Source organism: Colobus angolensis, unplaced genomic scaffold (genome assembly GCF_000951035.1).
Source record: "Colobus angolensis palliatus isolate OR3802 unplaced genomic scaffold, Cang.pa_1.0 Scaffold491, whole genome shotgun sequence".
In the NCBI taxonomy this organism is placed as follows: Eukaryota; Metazoa; Chordata; class Mammalia; order Primates; family Cercopithecidae; genus Colobus; species Colobus angolensis.
Window position 1 is genome coordinate 172,568 of NW_012118388.1, and position 18,452 is coordinate 191,019.

An 18,452-nucleotide genomic window follows, 5' to 3' on the forward strand; every position below is an offset into this window, starting at 1 on the left:
AGACACAACTGATAAAAGACAAAATATACAAAGAACTTTTAAAATTCAACAAAAGGAACACAAAACTACCCAATTTAAAAAATGGGCCAAGACCTTGACAGACATCTCATCAAGGAAGATATACAAATGGAAAATAAGCATCTGAAAAGATGCTCCACATCTTATGTTGTCAGGGAAATACAAATTAAAACAACAATGAGGCACCACTACACACCTACTAGAAAGGCCATAATCTGGAACACTGACAATACCAAATGCTAGCTAGGAGGTGGAGCAATAGGGGCTCTCATTTCTTGCTGGTGGGAATGCAAACTGGTGCAACCACCTTGGAAGACAATTTGGGAGTTTCTTACAAAACTAAACATATTCTTACCTAAGATCGAGTAACTGCACTTCTTGGTATTTACCCAAAGCAGTCACAAATTTGTGTTCACACAAAACCCAGCACATACATGTTTACAGAGGCTTCATTTATAATTGTCCAAACCTGGAAGCAACCAAGATGTCCTTTAGTTGGTGAATAGATAAATATACTGTAATTCACCTAAACAGTGGAATATTATTCAGCACTAAAAGAAATGAACTATCCAGCCACAAAATGCCATGAAGGAATCTTAAATGCATAATACTAGGTAAAAGAATCCAAACTGAGAAGGCTACATACTGTATGATTCCAACTACATGACATTCTTGAAAAGACAAAACTATAGTGACAATGAAAAGATCAGTGGCTGCCAGGGGATGGGGAAGGAATGAATAGCCAAACAAGAGGATTCTCAGGGCACTGAAAATACTCTGCAAAATGCTGTAATGGTGGATACATGTCATTATACATTTTCCCAAATGCACTGAATCTACAAAACCAAGAGTGGACCCTAATGTAAAATGGATTTAGGGTGGTTATGATGCATGTGTAAATGTAGGTTCATCAATTATAATAAGTGTACCACTCTGGGGTAATGGTGATAATGGGGGAGGCAATGCATGTTCAGAAGCGGGGAGAACACGGGAAATCTCTATACCTTCCTCCAAGACTGCTCTAGAAAAAGAAAGAAAAAAGAACAACAACCATGGAGGAGTTAAAAGGATGATTAGCAAATTGGAAAAATGTAGTCATATATGTTAAGAGGGGGTAAAGTACTAAAGTATTATTAAAACTGAGATGGCAGCCATGTTAAAAAATATATATGCTTGGACAATTTGGCAATAAACACAACGCATTCACACACACACACACACACACACACCCCACACCCAAATATACCCCAGCTAATGTTCAATAGTAGTTGAAAAACAAAACAATTAAACAAAAATCTCACTAAAGGGAGAAAAGATAAGGAAACTTCAGGTAAACACCATATACTAGTCATCTTCTGCATCCTCTGGATAGGATAATAAAGTATATTACGGGAAAAGAGACATCCATGGGAGATAGTTTATCAGATCCCTTTCTTGGCATTAGAATATATTCCCTGGCAGGAAATCTTGACTCCCTGCTCCAGGCTGGCTAGGTAGTTTTCTCTAGCACAGTATTTTCTCTAGGTCCCTTCTTAATAGGGCACTAGGAATAATTTTAACCATGTATGTATGTGTCTGAATTGCCATAGTAGTTCAGTTGTTGGTGGTGGCAATATCCATTGTACTCTGTCTTAGTTTTAGCGTAAATGACAGATTCATCAGTCAGATGAATCAGTTATAAGCCACTACTCTCTAAGCTTGGGTTTTTTACTGACGTTTCAACCTCTTGAAACCTCCCCATTCACTTTAGAAACTCCATTTAATTTATTAAAAGCCACTTCTAGGGATCTCTGCCTCTCAAGCCATCCTTCCCAAATTCTGTTTACCAAGCTAATTTGTTTGCTTATTTTGAGGATGAAGCCCACTTTCATGGGATTAATCTTTGCTATCTGGGATCTGTTCATCCACATTACATGTTGTTCTGTGCTTAATGGCCCTTGTCTTAGGGCAGGGATGAAGGAAAATGGATTGGGAAGAAACAGATGGAGCTTTTTTTGCTTAATTTGGCTTTATCGTATTACCAGTCACTGCACTGAAAATCCCAAATCTAGTAGTAGAATAAGGTGGTAGAAGATTACTGCCTATCCACAATTTTCTCTTTCCTGCAGGAAGGGCAAATTGGGTAGAAGGAGAAGATAAGTTTAATTTTGCTGGTTTGAATTTGAGCCTGTCAGCAAATTTCCAAGAGAAAGTGTTTTGAAGATAGTTTGAAATAAGAAACCATAGTAGATATAGGAGATTTGGATTGCAGAAGTAGTTTTGGAATCTACTTTCAGCAGTTTTACAGTTGGAATTCTGAGTGCACTTAACTTCAGAGAGGAAGTAAATCAATGGTGAGAAAGAGTTTTGGAGAATCAAAGAGGGTAAGTAAGCTAGCATGTATTGTATATACTAAAGGGCAATGAAATACCGGTTTTGGTTTTATGATAATAGCTGTTCTTATTAAAAGGAGGAAGAGGATACAGAAATGGATTACTTATAGGGAATGAGGAGAATAATGACAGTTAAAAAGCCAAGGGAGGATACTAGAGACTTCCGATACTGTCTCTAGTATTGAATGTGCCAGAAAGGTCACTGTCACTGACTGACAGAAATTCATGAGATTTGGTAAATGAGAGAGTGATCAGAGATGATGTTAGGGGTAAGAGTAAGAGTACATGAAATTACAATGAGAATTAAGGCCAGCAATGGAGCATTTGTTTAGATTGTTGGCATAAAAACGGAGGGTGCTATGGACTGGTAAGCAGAAAGGACATTAAAATGAGTGAAAAAGTATTATCAATCGGGAGGCATGAATATATTTCAGGATGGAAAGGCAGGGGAGAGAAGTGGGGGTGCAGCTTGTAGTGAGGAAAAGATTGAACTGTTCTAGGGTAGGTAATCTTACAAAAAATAGGAAGCAGTGTGGGGGTTCTCTCAAGAATTGCCTTCATCGGAACTCAGCCAGAGATGGTGTGGAGCCTGCCATACCACACGAGAGCTTGTTCTCTTTCCACTCTCACTAGGTGATAGATATTCTCTATCTATTTCATAGATTTTGGTTTCTTTCAACATCAGTTGAAACTTTCCACCTTGCTTTGGCATTGTATTTATATTCTATTTGCCTACACATCTCACAATATGGATTTGCTTATGCTATACCACATAGAATTGTGTCATAGACACATAAGAAGGGTGAAATGACTGTGCACCTCATGCCCAGTAATGCAAGTGTTTGCAGGAATTGAATGACTACTCTTACTCAATACTCAAATATATATAAAAAAACAATTCTTTTCATAGCTATCCAGAAAGTCTTCATGATGAATAACTTCAGAATTATGAGAGGATACAAGAAAAAACATATTTTATTCTTTTTAATGTAAGGGTTTTAAAAACAGGATTATTTTTCAGAATTGCGTTATCATATGAAGTTTTTTTTGTTTGTTTGCATGTGTGTGTGTGTGTGTGTTTGACTCAAGTTCAATAGACTTCACAAAATCAACTTCAAATTCTGTTATTGCCCTCCTTCACTCACCTCCTAGTATCAAAATATGTGCCAAGGTTGAGATTTAGGTTTAAAAACATGGATATGCACTTGAAACATCTATAGAGATTATCAGAGGAGAGTGTATTTTCCTAACCCTCTCCGATTTTTGCATACAGTGTGGACATAGGGGATTTAAAGTTGGTGCAAGTACTTTTTCAATTATAATTAGAACTGAACAAAAACAACAGTCAATAGTTTTTTTTTTCTCTCCTTGGAGCTACAAGAAGTCTGCAACAGGAATTACATTTTGGGGCAGCAATGCGAGGAAGTTATTTAGGAAAAAAATAATTAATTATAGCCACTATGATGATTTGATCTGAGCGAAAGAAAAACTTTTAAATAAACTTCTTATTTAATCCACCTGACTCCAGTCTTCTTTTGTACAAGCCCCAGAGGGATATTTTCATGTGGTTTATATTATTCTCTCATGTTTGTTACTTCACAACTTTGTGATATTTACATCAGTGCCAATGACCAGAGAGAATTTGTTCACTCCATTCTTTCTCACACTCTGGATTGATTCACACAAATTGAGGCAGCATGTGGAAAAGGTTTCAGTAATTTCAGACAGGTCATGGATTAAAGAAACATACAGAGTGTTAACTGAAAATACTAGATTGTATGCTACTTTCTTCCTAATTTTCTAGTTTAACAGCTGGCTGGAGTTTTCTTTTTTGTCACATAATGTATGTCTACTCTTTTTTTACATTGGCATTGGGTTGTTACATGGTTGAAACATCATATTGAAACTTGTTCTAAGCCAAATTACTATAAAGCATTTGAGTGTGTGTCTCATGTGTCTATCACTTCTTTGGTCTCAATTACTTAGTTTGAAAAGATAAATTCAAGTTCACCTGGATGTAAGATAATTCTGGAGTAATATACCTAACAGAATGTCATAGTCTGTTTAAAAAATATTTTGTTGTACAGTTTTATGAGAAAATATGTCTATAATTTTTCATTTTATAGAACTATGACCTATATTTCTCAAAGATAGCATTGGAAAACCTAAGGCTTCTTGATCAAATGGCTGTCATATTCATGGACCTTATAAATAATCCTGAATATAAGTGTGTATAGGGTAACTTTAAAAATGTCTGTGTAAAAAGCTATAAATGTGAATTTTAAAAAATTATCCATTTTGTTTTTAATTAACACATACTAGTACAGATTTGTACATAATTGCGCATATGTATGATGTTTCTATACATGTATATGTTGTGCAAAAATCAAAGGTATTTAGCATGTCCATCACCTCATACATTTATCCTTTCTTTGTGCTGAGAACATTCAAACTCACTCTTCTAGCTATTTTGAAATATGCAATGCAACATTGTTAACTATGGTCACTATACTGTGCAATAGAACACCAGAACTTGTTCCTCCTACCTATCTACAACCTTTGTATCTGTTGACCAGTTTTTCCCTATCCTCTTTTCCTTCTTCCCTCCTAGCCTCTGTTAACTGCTATTCTACTCTCTACTTCAGTGAGATCAATTTCTTCAGATTTCACATTTTCGTGAGATCATGCCATATTTGTCTTTCCGCGCCTGAAGTATTTCATTTAACATGATTTTCTCCAGTTTCATTCATATTGCTACAAAAGACAGGGTTTCTTACTCTTTTATGTATGACTGAATAGTATTACATTATGTATATATGTCACTTTTTTTTGGTCCATTCTCTGTTGATGGACACAGGTTAATTCTATATCTTGGTTATTGTGAATAGCAAGCAGTGTAATAAGCATGGCAGTGCAGATATTTCTTGAACATGCTTATTTCATTTCCTTTAGTTATATGCCTAGTAATGAGATTATTGGATCACAAGATAGCTCTACTTTTAATTTTTTTGAGGAGTCTGCATACTGTTTTCCATAATGGATATAGTAGCTGACATTCCCAACCAAAGCATATGAGTTCCCCTATCACCACATCCACACTAGCTTTTGTTATTTATTTATTTTTTTATAATAGCCCTTCTATTTGGAATGAAGTGATAGCTCATTGAGGTTTCAATTTGCATTTTCCTGATGATTAACGATCCTGAGGATTTTTTACAATGTATCTGTTGATCATCTTATAAACAGATATGTCTTGTTTGGAGAAATGTATATGGAGGTTTTTTTGCTCATTTTAAAATTGGATAATTTAGTGTTTTTGTTGTTGAGTTGTTTGAGTTTCTTATATATTGTGGATGTTAACCACTTGTCAGGTGCATAGTTTGCAAATATTTTCTTCCATTCTGTGAGCTGTCTTTTCACTCTTTGATTATTTACTTTGCTGTGCATAAGATTTTTAGTTTGACGCAATCACATTTTTCTGTTTTCTTCTGTTGCCTGTGCTTTTGGGGTCTTATCCAAAACATTTTTGCTCAGATCAATGTCTTGAAGCATTTCCCCTATGTTTTCTTCTAGTAGTTTTATTGTTTGAGGTCTCACATTTAAGGCTTTTTGAGTTGATTTTTGTATTTGGTGAGAGATAAGGATCTAATTTCATTCTTCAGCATGTGGATATCCAGTTTTCCCAGCACTAATTATTGAAGAGACTGTTCTTTCTCCATTGTGTATTCTTGGCAACTTTGTCAAAAATCAGTTAGCTATAAATGAATGAATTTATTTCTGTGTTCTCTATTCTGTCTTATTTTTCTCTGTATCCATTTTTATGCTGGTACCATGCTGTTTTGATTACTACAGCTTTGTAGCATATTTTGAAATCAGTGTTATGTTGTCATCTTTGTTCATTTTTCTCAAGATTGCTTTGGCTTTTTGGATCTTTTGTGATTCCATAAACATTTTAGGATTGTTTTTTCTATTTCTGTGAAGAATGTCATTGGTGGTGTGATAAAAATTGCTTTGAATCTGCAGAGTGCTTTGGGTAGAAGGGCCATTTTAACCATATTAATTCTTCCAATATATGAGCATGGAATGTTTTTCCATTTATTTTTATCATCCTGAGTTTATTTAATCAATGTTTTATAGTTTTCAGTGTAGAAATATTTCACTTATTGGTTAAATTTATGCCTAATATTTTATTTTTTGTAGCTATTGTAAATGGGGTGTTTTCTTAATTTCATTTTCAAATAGTTAACTATTAGTGTATAGAAACACTACTGATTTTTGTATGTTGACTTTATTTTCTGCAACATTTTGAATGTATTAGTTCTAAGTTTTTAGTGGAGTCTCTAGGGTTTCTATATATAAGATCATGTCATTTGCAAACAATTTACCTTCTCCCTTTCCAATTTGGATGTCTTTTATTTCTTTCCTTTGCCTAATTGCTCTAAGTAGGACTTTCAGTACTATCCTGAAGAGAAGAATTATAGATATTCCCAATTTAATAACGAGGAGGTTATTAGAGGTTTCAGCATTTCCCCATTCAATATGATACTGGGTTTGGGTTTGTCACAGGTTGTCTCTATTGTGTTGAGGTACATTTCTTCTATATTTAATTTATTGAGAATTTTTATCATGAAATTATGTTGAATTTTATCAAATTATTGTTGTGCATCTATTGAAATGATTATTAAAAAAACCATTTTTGTTTTTGGTTCTGTTAATGTGATGTATCATGTTTATTGATTTGCATATGTTGAACCATTCATCCCTGGAATGAATCCCACTTGATCCCAGTGAATGATCTTTTTAATGTGTTGTTGAATTTGGTTTGCTTATATTTTCTTGAGGATGTTTGTATCTATGTTCAGCAGGAATGTTGGCTTGTAGTTTTCTTTTTTATTGTGTCCTTGTCTGATTTTGGTATCAGGGTAATGCTGGATTTGTTGAATAAATTTGGAAATATTTCCTCCTCTTTAATTTTCTGGAATAGTTTGAGTAGAACTGATATTGAGTTGGTGCAAAAGTAATTGCTATTTTTGCATTAAAAGTAATGCAAAAAACTCCAATTACTTTTGTACCAATCTAATATTCTTTTTTCTCTTAATGTTTGGTAGAATTCAGCAGTGAAACCATCAGGTCCCGGGCTTTTATTTGATGGGAGACTTTTTATTACTGATTTCATTCTGTTGCTTGTTATTAGTCTGTTCAGATTTTCTCTTTTTTCATGATTCAATTTTGTAGGTTGTGTGAGCCCATGAATTCACCCATTCCTTTTAGATTAACCAATTTATTGGTATATAATTGTCTCTTATGCTACTTTATATTTCTGTGTTATCAGTTGTAATGTCTCCTTTTTCATCTCTGATTTTACTTATTTGAGCCTTTTTTTTCTTACTCTGGCTAATGATTTGTCAATTTTACTTATCTCTTCAAAAAAATCATCCCTTTGTTTTATTGATCTTTTGTATTTTTATACTCTATTTTATTTATTTCTGTTTTGATCTTTATTATTTTCTTTATTTCTGTAATTTTTAGGTTTATTTTACTCTTTCTTGTCTAGTACCTTAAGGTGCAATGTTAGGTTGTTTAAGATCTTTCTTTTTTTTTGATGTAAGTCTTTATTGCCATAAACTTCACTTTTAAAACTGCTTTTGCTGTATCCTATAGGCTTGGCAAATTATATTTCCATTTTCAGTTGTCTCAAGAAAATTTTAAATTTTACTTTTAGTTTCTTTATTCACCCAGTGGTTGTTTAGGAGCATGTTGTTTAATTTCCATGTGTTTGTAAAATTTTCAAAGTTCAAGACTCTTAGTAGGTATATTACATATTTCTCAGAAAGTAAAAATTTTAATAAATGTTGTGATTACTTGAACTATAAAATATACAGTTTACTCATTTTTTATCTTCTGAAAATGAATAATTGAAGCTGCTACATATTCAATGCTACTTGAATGAAATTGAACCCCTAGGGAACTTAGGTGCTTGCACCTGAAAAATCTATTTGCATTCTAGTTTGTAACACTGTAGTCATTTCAACTAAATAGAGATTACTAATTCGTAGAAGCCTGATAGAATCTTCTAATCTCCCCAGTCATTTGTCTCATTCAGGGTAGTGGACTTCTAGAAACGATGTTCTTCCATAATCTCTTCTGGCAATACAAACACACAGAGAAGTATCCCCCTCCTCTCTTTCTTTGTTCCTTCTCTCAACTTCCTCCTCTTCGCTGGATCTGTCCCTGTTCTTTGTTAGTACTAGTGGAAATAGTTCTACTTTTTCATTTCCCTTTTTGTATCTACTTTAGATCTAAGTCTCTACTAGAACTTTCTTTAGGGGAAAGGGAGCCACAAGGGTGACCTTGTTTCCCACTTATGCAACCTACCTTCTTAAGGATTTCTCATGTGGCTGCCACTTTGTTTATTTTTGAAATGAAAACAGCTTTATGTTTTGTTTTAATTATTAAAATAATACATACTCATGAAAAACACATAATGTGAATCAGAAAAAATAAAATTTGCAAAACAAAATATAATAAAAATCAAAATAGAAAAAAAAAATGTAAATTACCCAAAGACAAATACTGTTAACATTTTTATAAAAATCCTTAAAAAGCAAGTAACCCAATAACATAATCCCTTTTCTGTAGGAGTGTGTGCCTGCACATATATATCTCTAGGTATGTGCAGACACACATATCTATAGAAGAGGGACTATGTTATTGGGTTACTTGCTTTATCCACTTGACAGTAGGTTATAGATATCTCTCTTTATCAATAAATGTCACTCCATATAATTGCTTTAGATTTCTACTTAGTATTCAAGAGTACTGATGCACCATAATTTGTTTAACTGAGAAAGATTAAGATTGTTTTCAATTTTCTCCTATTATAGACAATGCTGCTGGTATATCCTTGCATAGATATCTCTGCATGCACGTGTGATCATCTCCACAAAATACATTTCTACAAAGGGGATTGTTGTGCATAGGGTGTATTTTAGCATCACATTCAGTTTGTGTGTATGAGAAAATATAAGTAACTATAGTTTATCTGAGCACATTATTTGCTTGTCTTTCATAACGATGTATGGAAGATGAAGTTCAGACTTGGAGCAGATATCCAAAGAACCAGGTTCATTTTTCTCTTCCTGTTCCACCAATTTAACATATAACTTTTTTCTTGCAGTTGCAAAAAGGCTGCCTCATCTCTGAGCATTGCATTCCCATTTTAAACAGGAAAATAGTGGGAGGCAGTGACAAGGAGGAAAGGGAAGGATTTCTGTCTGTATCGGGAAAACAAAACTCACAGAATCTCCCATGGATTTCTGTTTATTCTTCATTGACCAAAATAGTCTCACAAGACAAACTCTAACAGCAATGGAGACTGGCATACACACACACACACACACACACACAAAATCTGGGCACATTGCCATTGAGAACACTGCCACTGAGAGAACATTGGGGGTTCTGTTAGTTTGGAGGATGGATATGGACAGGTAGTTAGCAGCATCTGTTACAAAGGCTCTCTGTGTTAAACATTTCCAACACACAATAGTCAACTATCGTCGACTCTCGAAAGAGTGTCCCAATTTACCCCTCTCAGGTATTAGAGTGTTCTTCTGCTATGTCTGAAAATATAGGAGTAGGAACAGAGTTCTTTAGTGAACTTTGTTCTTGAACTTCCATGGGAGGAAACGTTTGCCACTTGGAGAGGATGATCATTGGTCACCAGACACGAGGGCAGGTCAGTTTTTACATTGCGTAAATTTTTTCTTCTTAAAGTTTTGGTTATTTATATTAGAAACAATGGCACTGTGTTCTCCTGCTTCTAATCATCAGCATCCTTGGTACAGGCTGCAGTGGAAACCTAAAATGGAACTGAAGCAGAATCAAGGTGGTATGAGCTGCCAAAAACAGGACTTTCTGGGCATATTGGTAAGAAGTTGATGATGGGGAAGGATATGTGGTGACATTTGAAAAAGTGTTCTAGGGATCAATAAGGTTGCCCTTCTCACCAATTCTAGACACTGTATTTAGGATTGCATTTCTTTCCAACCATTAAAGAAGCTTACACATATTTTTTGATTTATTTATAGAATCATTTCTGTTTTGCATATAAAGGAATAAATGTGCATGAGAGAAACTATAAAAATTGTAACCACTTTAACATTTTGGTACATTTTTTCACATGTATAAAAACTTATCTGTGCACACACACATGTAAACATGCTGAATCACGTTGTATATTTAATTTGGCATCTTACATTTTACACTTCACATTATTATAATAAGAATTTCCCCAATTCTCATAATTGTACTCTAAAAACATGATTTTAATGATTATATATTATTAGTTTGATATTTCATTATTCTCGTATTGTTTGATTTTTAGTTTTTTTCCCCTAATTTTTCTGTGTTATTTAAATTTTAATATTAAGCATCCTTAAATTATAAAAGCCATTTAGTAGATTATTGGGTCAAAAGGTAGAAAACATTCTGAAGGTGTATGTGGATACATTTATAAAATGTTGCATATACATAAATGTTGCCAAATCTTTCAGAAACTTTGTGCCAGTTTACTTTTTTGCTAGTAATGCAAGTACTTCTCTTTTTGCACTTTTGCACCCAAATATATCAACTTTAAACCTTGCTAAATTTGGTGTCATTATTTTTCAAATTATAAATTCTGTTCATTCCCATTGAGTAGAGGTTTTTTCATTGTTCAACTCCCACTTAAGAGTGAGAACATGTGGTGTTTGTTTTTCTGTTCTTGTGTTAGTTTGCTGAGAATGTTGGTTTCCAGCTTCATCCATTTACTTATTGTGTGAAGTTTAAATGACATATCTAAATTGGGACAATTTTTTTTTTTTTTTTACTTTAAGAAACTGAACACATTTAAATTGTTTATTTGAGTGTAGTTTTATTATTATTATTATACTTTAAGTTCTGGGATACATGTGTGGAACATGCAGGTTTGTTACATGGTATACACGTGCCATGGTGGTTTGCTGCACCCATCAACCTGTCATCTGCATTAGGTATTTCTCCTAATGCTATCCCTCCCCTAGCCCCCCGCCCTCTGACAGGCCCCAGTGTGTGATGTTCCCCTCCCTGTGTCCACGTGTTCTCATTGTTCAACTCCCACTTATGAGTGAGAACATGCAGTGTTTGGTTTTCAGTTCTTGTGTTAGTTTTCTGAGAATGATGGTTTCCAGCTTCATCTGTGTCCCTGCAAAGGACATGAACGCATCCTTTTTCACGGCCACATAGTATTCCATGGTGTATATGTGCCACATTTTCTTTTCTTTTCTTTTTTTTATTATACTTTAAGTTCTAGGATACATGGGCACAACGTGCAGGTTTGTTACATATGTATACATGTGCCATGTTGGTGTGCTGCACCTATTAACTCGTCATTTACATATACAGGTATATCCCCTAATGCTATCCCTCCCCCCAACCCACTCCCCACAAAAGGACCCAGTGTGTGATGCTCCCCTTCCTGCGTGCAAGTGATCTCATTGTTCAATTCCCACCTATGAGTGAGAACATGTGGTATTTGGTTTTCTGTTCTTGCGATAGTTTTCTGAGAATGATGGTTTCCAGCTGCATCCATGTCCATACAAAGGACACGAACTCATCCTTTTTTATGGCTGCATAATATTCCATGGTGTATATGTGCCACATTTTCTTAATCCAGTCTGTCACTGATGGACATTTGGGTTGATTCCAAGTCTTTGCAATTGTGAATAGTGCCGCAATAAACATAGGTGTGCATGTGTCTTTATAGTAGAATGATTTGTAATCCTTTGGGTATATAACCAGTATGGGATTGCTGGGTCAAAGGGTATTTCTGGTTCTAGGTCCTTGAGGAATTTCCACACCGTCTTCCACAATTGTCGAACTAATTTACACTCCCACCAACAATGTAAAAGTGTTCCTAGTTCTCCACATGCTCTCCAGCATCTGTTGTTTCCTGACTTTTTATTGATAGCCATTCTAACTGGCATGAGATGGAATCTCATTGTGATTTTGATTTGCATTTCCCTAATGACCAGTGATGATGAGTTTTTTTTTTAATATATATGTTTGTTGGCCACATAAATGTCCTCTTTTGAGAAGTATCTGTTCATATCTTTCATCTACTTTTTCATGGGCTTGTTCATTTTTTTTTTCCTTGTAAATTTGTTTAAGTTCTTCGTAGATTCTGGATATTAGCCCTTTGTCAGATGGATAGACTGCCAAATTTTTCTCCCATTCTGTAGGTTGCCTGTTCACTCCAATGATAGCTGCTTTTGCTATGCAGAAGCTCTTTAATTTAATTAAGTCCTATTTGTTAATTTTGGCTTTTGTTGCTATTGCTTTTGGTGTTTTAGTCATGAAGTCTTTGCCCATGCCTATGTCCTAAAGGGTATTGCTTATGTTTTCTTCTAGGGTTTTTATGCTTTTAGGTCTTATGTTTAAATCTTTGATCCATCTTGAGTTAATTTTTGTATAAGGTGTAAGGAAGAGGTCCAGTTTCAGTTTTCTGCATATGGCTAGCCAGTTTTCTCAACACCATTTATAAAATAGGGAATCCTTTCCCATTGCGTGTTTTTGTCAGGTTTGTCAAAGTTCAGATGGTTGTAGATTTGCGGTGTTATTTCTGAGGCCTCTGTTCTGTTCCATTGGTCTGTATCGCTATTTTGGTACCAATATTATACTGTTTGGTTACTGGAGCCTTGTAGTATAGTTTGAAGTCAGGTAGCGTAATGCCTCCAGCTTTGTCCTTTTTGCTTAGTATTGTCTTGGATATACAGGCTCTTTTTTGGTTCCATATGAAATTAAAAGTAGTTTTTTTTTCTAATTCTGAGAAGAAAGTCAACGGTAGCTTGATGGGGATAGCACTGAATCTATAAATTACTTTGGGCATTATGGCAATTTTCACGATATTGATTCTTCCTATCCATGAGCATAGAATGTTTTCCCATTTATCTGTGTCCTCTCTTATTTCCTTATGAAGTGGTTTGTAGTTCTCCTTGAAGAGGTCCTTCACATCCCTTGTAAGTTGGATTCCTAGGTATTTTATTCTCTTTGAAGCAATTGTGAATGGGAGTTCACTCATGATTTGGCTCTCTGTTTGTCTGTTATTGGTGTATAGGAATGCTTGTGACTTTTGCACATCGATTTTGTATCCTGAGACTTTGGTGAATTTGCTTATCAGCTTAAGGAGATTTTGGGCTGAGATGATGGGGTTTTCTAAACATACAATCATGTCATCTGCAAACAGAGACAATTTGACATCCTCTTTTCTTATCTGAATACTCTTTATTTCTTTCTCTTGCCTGATTGCCCCGGCCAGAACTTCCAACACTATGTTGAATAGGAGTGGTGAGAGAGGGTATCCTTGTCTTGTGCCAGTTTTCAAAGGGAATGTTTCCAGTTTTTGCCCAGTCAGTATGATACTGACATTGGCTGTGGGTTTGTCATAAATAACTGTTATTATTTTGAGATACGTTCCATTAATACCTAGTTTATTGAGAGTTTTTAGAATAAAGGGGTGTTGAATTTTGTTGAAGGTCTTTTCTGCATCTATTGAGAAAATCAGGTGGTTTTTGTCATTGGTTCTGTTTATGTGATGGATTACATTTATTGATTTGCATATGTTGAACCAGCCTTGCATGTTTCCCGGAGATTCTGGTATGTTGTGTCTTTGTTGTCCTTGGTTTCAAATAACTTATTTATTTCTGCCTTAATTTAGTTATTTACCCAGTAGTCATTCTGGACACTTTTTTGAGAGTCAATGATAGTTAACTATTGTATTGCTTTGAAAATTGCTTGGCCCATAGAATGGGTTCACTTATTTATTACTCACCCACATCCACAGAACCACATCACCAACACCCTCCAAAACACACACATACAGAGTACCCTTTGGATTGAAATCTAATATTTTTTTATATTTAATTTTATAGCGGCTACACGATATTCTCTTACCTGAATGTTTTTACAAATCTCCATTGTAATATATTTAGGTTGTTTCAAGTTTTTTCAAATTGTATATGTTGCAAATACTGAAGCAATGAAGATTCTTATGGTTACAGCTTTGACAGATTTTTAGTTATTTTCTTATGATAAGTTCACAGAATTGTTGAAATCACTTATTTTTAAGATATGCAAAATTTAATCATTTTATATGTACTCCCAGTTATAATACTACAATGATTTTTTAAATAATATTAGTCACATCTTTTTCCAGGTAATTATTTATTACATTGAGATTTTCCAATGTATTCACATTATTTTATAACAATAATTATAATAAACACTCTATATTTGTTTCAGTGTCCTCTTTCTCACTTGTCATTCTTATTTCTTTCCTTCTGTTGTTCTGCATTGACTTTTTAATAAATTGATTTGGTTTATTCATTTATTATACAGCAGAAAACCTTTTAAGGCTTATTAATTCATTTTTTATGTTTTTAAAATAATTCATTTATGCTATTATTTGTGTTTATTTGTATTTTTACTTTCCATGGTGTTAACTTCATGGTGTTTTTTTTTTTTTTTAACTTTTTGAGTTAAAGCTTGAGGTTTTAGATTTACATATTAATTCTATTTTTCTATTTTAAAAATCATTTATTTATGGCATTATGTTATTTTCTTTTACCTTATATTTTTTATTTCCTTGGGGCTTATTTGGTGTTTGTGGTAATGTTGCTTATTCTTATTCCTTGAGTTGAAAACCAATAAATCAGGATTTAATGACCATTAGGTATATGAAATTAGCTAGAAATTAGTAGGGATTTAGTTGCCTCTCATACTTTTGTGTATTTATGTATAAGGTTTTTATTTTTATTTTTAAAAATATTTAATTTTGTATCTTTATTTTCTGCTTGTCCAATTCACTGTTTATGGAGTATGTTTCAAATTCAGTTGTTTAGGATTTATATTAAAACTTTTATATTAATTGTTTAACTTCACTGTAATTGGAGAAAATTGTCATTAGGGTTTCTATATGGGGGAGGTGACATCAGGTAGTTAGTAGACTAGGAAGCCCCAGGCCCTGCTTCCCCCATGGAAACACTGATTCAACAACAACTCACGGGCCCATCTCCTTTTTGAGAAATCCAGACACCAGTTAAGAGGCTCTTGTATACCCAGGAGAGCACCAAAACAGTTGCATCCAGGTTGGTGGAAAAATTCATAGCACTCATTCTCCAGAGCCCCTGTCTCTGGCATAATATGGTGACTAGGAGGAAACTTCCGTCTCCCAGCTTCTCCTGGAAATGGAAAAATAAAAGACTGGAATGTACATCTAATATGAAACTTTTCTGTCTTACCTGAATCTAAGTGGTGACAGAAATGAACGTCAGGTTGAGGGCCACTGAGAACAAAGGTGATGTGAACTAGCTACATACTCATTCACCATTGCCCCTTCCCCTAGCTCAGTGCAAAGTCAGCAGGAGAAAATCCCCAACTCGTGGCTTCCTCATGGTTAGAGAAAGAGTTGGAGCATGTGTCCAACATTCCAACTTTTTGTTGGGGTAGGGGAGTGGCTGCCTGAGGACTAGTTACTATCTTGCCTGACTAGGAGACCTTATAGGACTTTACATGCCTGGGGCACTCTAAGAACAAAAAAAGAGCTGGAAAGCTTGCTGCTCCTTCAAAAGACTTATAGTATAATGTACAGGCCGATACAGCTTGGTAGCTTCTCCCTTACTTTCCGGCTTCTGAAGGGCATTGCCTGAGGGATAGTATCTTACCTGACTGGTGGCATGACAGAACCAGCATACTCTAGATGCCAGGTGGCCAGTGAGAAAGAGAGAGAGAGAGAGAGATCTTACAGTGGCCCCAGGGAACCCAAGAGAGATTCTAGGGGGTGCAAGAGATTGCAAGCTGCTGAAAAAGGAGCTCTGCAAAACCACTCTAATTTGGAATTTACACATGTAAGTCAGAGAAGAATCATCCACAGAAAAGATTTGAGAGGCTGTCAGAATCTCTAATGGGGCTTATTGGTGAAAGTCTTTCCTTACATAAAGCCAGTCTGTAAACATTGGGAGAGGTGGCAGTTTTATCAAATGTCTATATCCCAACACAAAGTAATACGGCACATAAAGAAACAGGTAAACATGGTCCAAACGAGGGAACAAACTAACTAAATCTCCAGAAGCCAACCCTAACAAAACAGAAGTATACAAATCACCTGGCAACTAATTGAAAATAATTATCATAAAGATAGTAAACAAGCTTAGGAAAATGATGTATGAACAAAATGAAACTATTAACAAAGAAATGGAAAATATCTAAAAGAACCAAACAGAAATTTTGGAGCTGAAAAATATAATAACAGAATACCATATATCTAATAAGAAGCTAATCACCAAAATACATCAGAATCTCTTACAACTCAATAACAAAAATGTACAAATAACCCAGTTAAAAATTGGACAAAGGACTTTAATAGATATTTCTCCAAAGGAGATATATAAATGGCCAACAGGTATATTTTTAAAATGCTCTACATACTAATCATCACAGAAATGCAAATTAAAATCACAATAAGATCTCACCTCACACTTGTTAGGATGACTATTATTAATAAATAAATAAATAAATACACAAATAAATAACACATTTTGCCAAGGACATGGAGAAAATGGAACCCTTGTGCATTGCTGATGGAAATGTAAAGTGGTGTAGCTGCCATGGAACATAGTATGTGCTAAATGCAGTAAGAAATTCTTCTTCAAAGGTTTAGCTTGTTTAAGTTTCCTTGTCCTTTGTTCTCTGCTATCAAGGCCAGATTTCCTTACTCTTTGTGTCCCCTTGTCCTGGTAAACAACCTTTCCACCAGTCCTTATCTATAGAGCCCACGTTCCACATCTGCTACCCACTCTGTGAATTACCCCTCCCTTCACAATGGCCCTTCCTGCCAAAACTGTACCCCTGTCAGGGTAACCGCATTCCTGCACTTTTCAAGTTAGCCAACTGGGTTCAGCTTAGATTACGCGGTCCAACTCCAGCCAATGGAGGCAGGACACAGTAGCAGGGACAAGTTGTGTTAGGAATAAAACCCCTTCCCTCCTTTGTTCCGTGTGCTCTCCTGACGACCTAACCTATGAGAAGCACCCTTCTGCAGAGGCAAATTTGCCTTGCTGAGAGATCCTTTGTCTCAGTGCCAGTTTTTCTTTGTGGCACTGAACATTTGTTTCCAACAGTATGATTCCTCAAAAAATTAAAAATAGAACTACAGTATGATCCAGCAATCCTACTTCTGGATATTTACCAAAAAGAACTGAAGAGGATCTTGAAGAGATATTTGCACACTCATGTTTATTATAGCATTATTCACAATAGCCAAGAGGTGGAAATAACCTGTTTCCATTGTTGGATGAATGGCTAACAGAAATTTGATACATATATACAATGGAATATTATTCAGACTTTAAAAAGAAGGAAATCCTGTCATTCGCAACAACATGGATGAAATCTGAGAGCACTAATAAGCCAGTAACAGAAAGACAAATACTGCATGATTCCACTTATGGAAAGCATCTAAAGTAGTCAAATTTGTAGAAGCAGAGGATAGAATGTTGATTTTCAGGGACGGTGGGGAGGGGGAAATGCAAGTTGCCATGCAGTGGGTATAAAGTTTCAGTTATGCAAGATGAAAAAGTGCTGTTAGGTTGGTGCAAAAATAATTGCCGATTTTTGTCCTTAAACGCAATGGCAAAAGTGGCAATTACTGTTGCACCAACCTAATATATAACAAAGTATACACTCTGCTATGCAACAAAGTGCATATAGTTAATACTGTACTGTACACTTAAAAATACAATAGGACAGATTTCATGTTATGTGTTCTTTACCTCCCTCAAAAAAGTTTTCTATATTCGAATCTTGCTGAATTAAAAAATAGTTTAGTACATATTTAATGATTTTAAGTATCCTATGGATATTTAAAAAATTATATATATATTTAAAATAATTAGTAGAGGGCGGAGCAAGATGGCCGAATAGGAACAGCTGCAGTCTCCAACTCCCAGCGCGAAGGACACAGAAGACCGGTGATTTCTGCATTTTGAA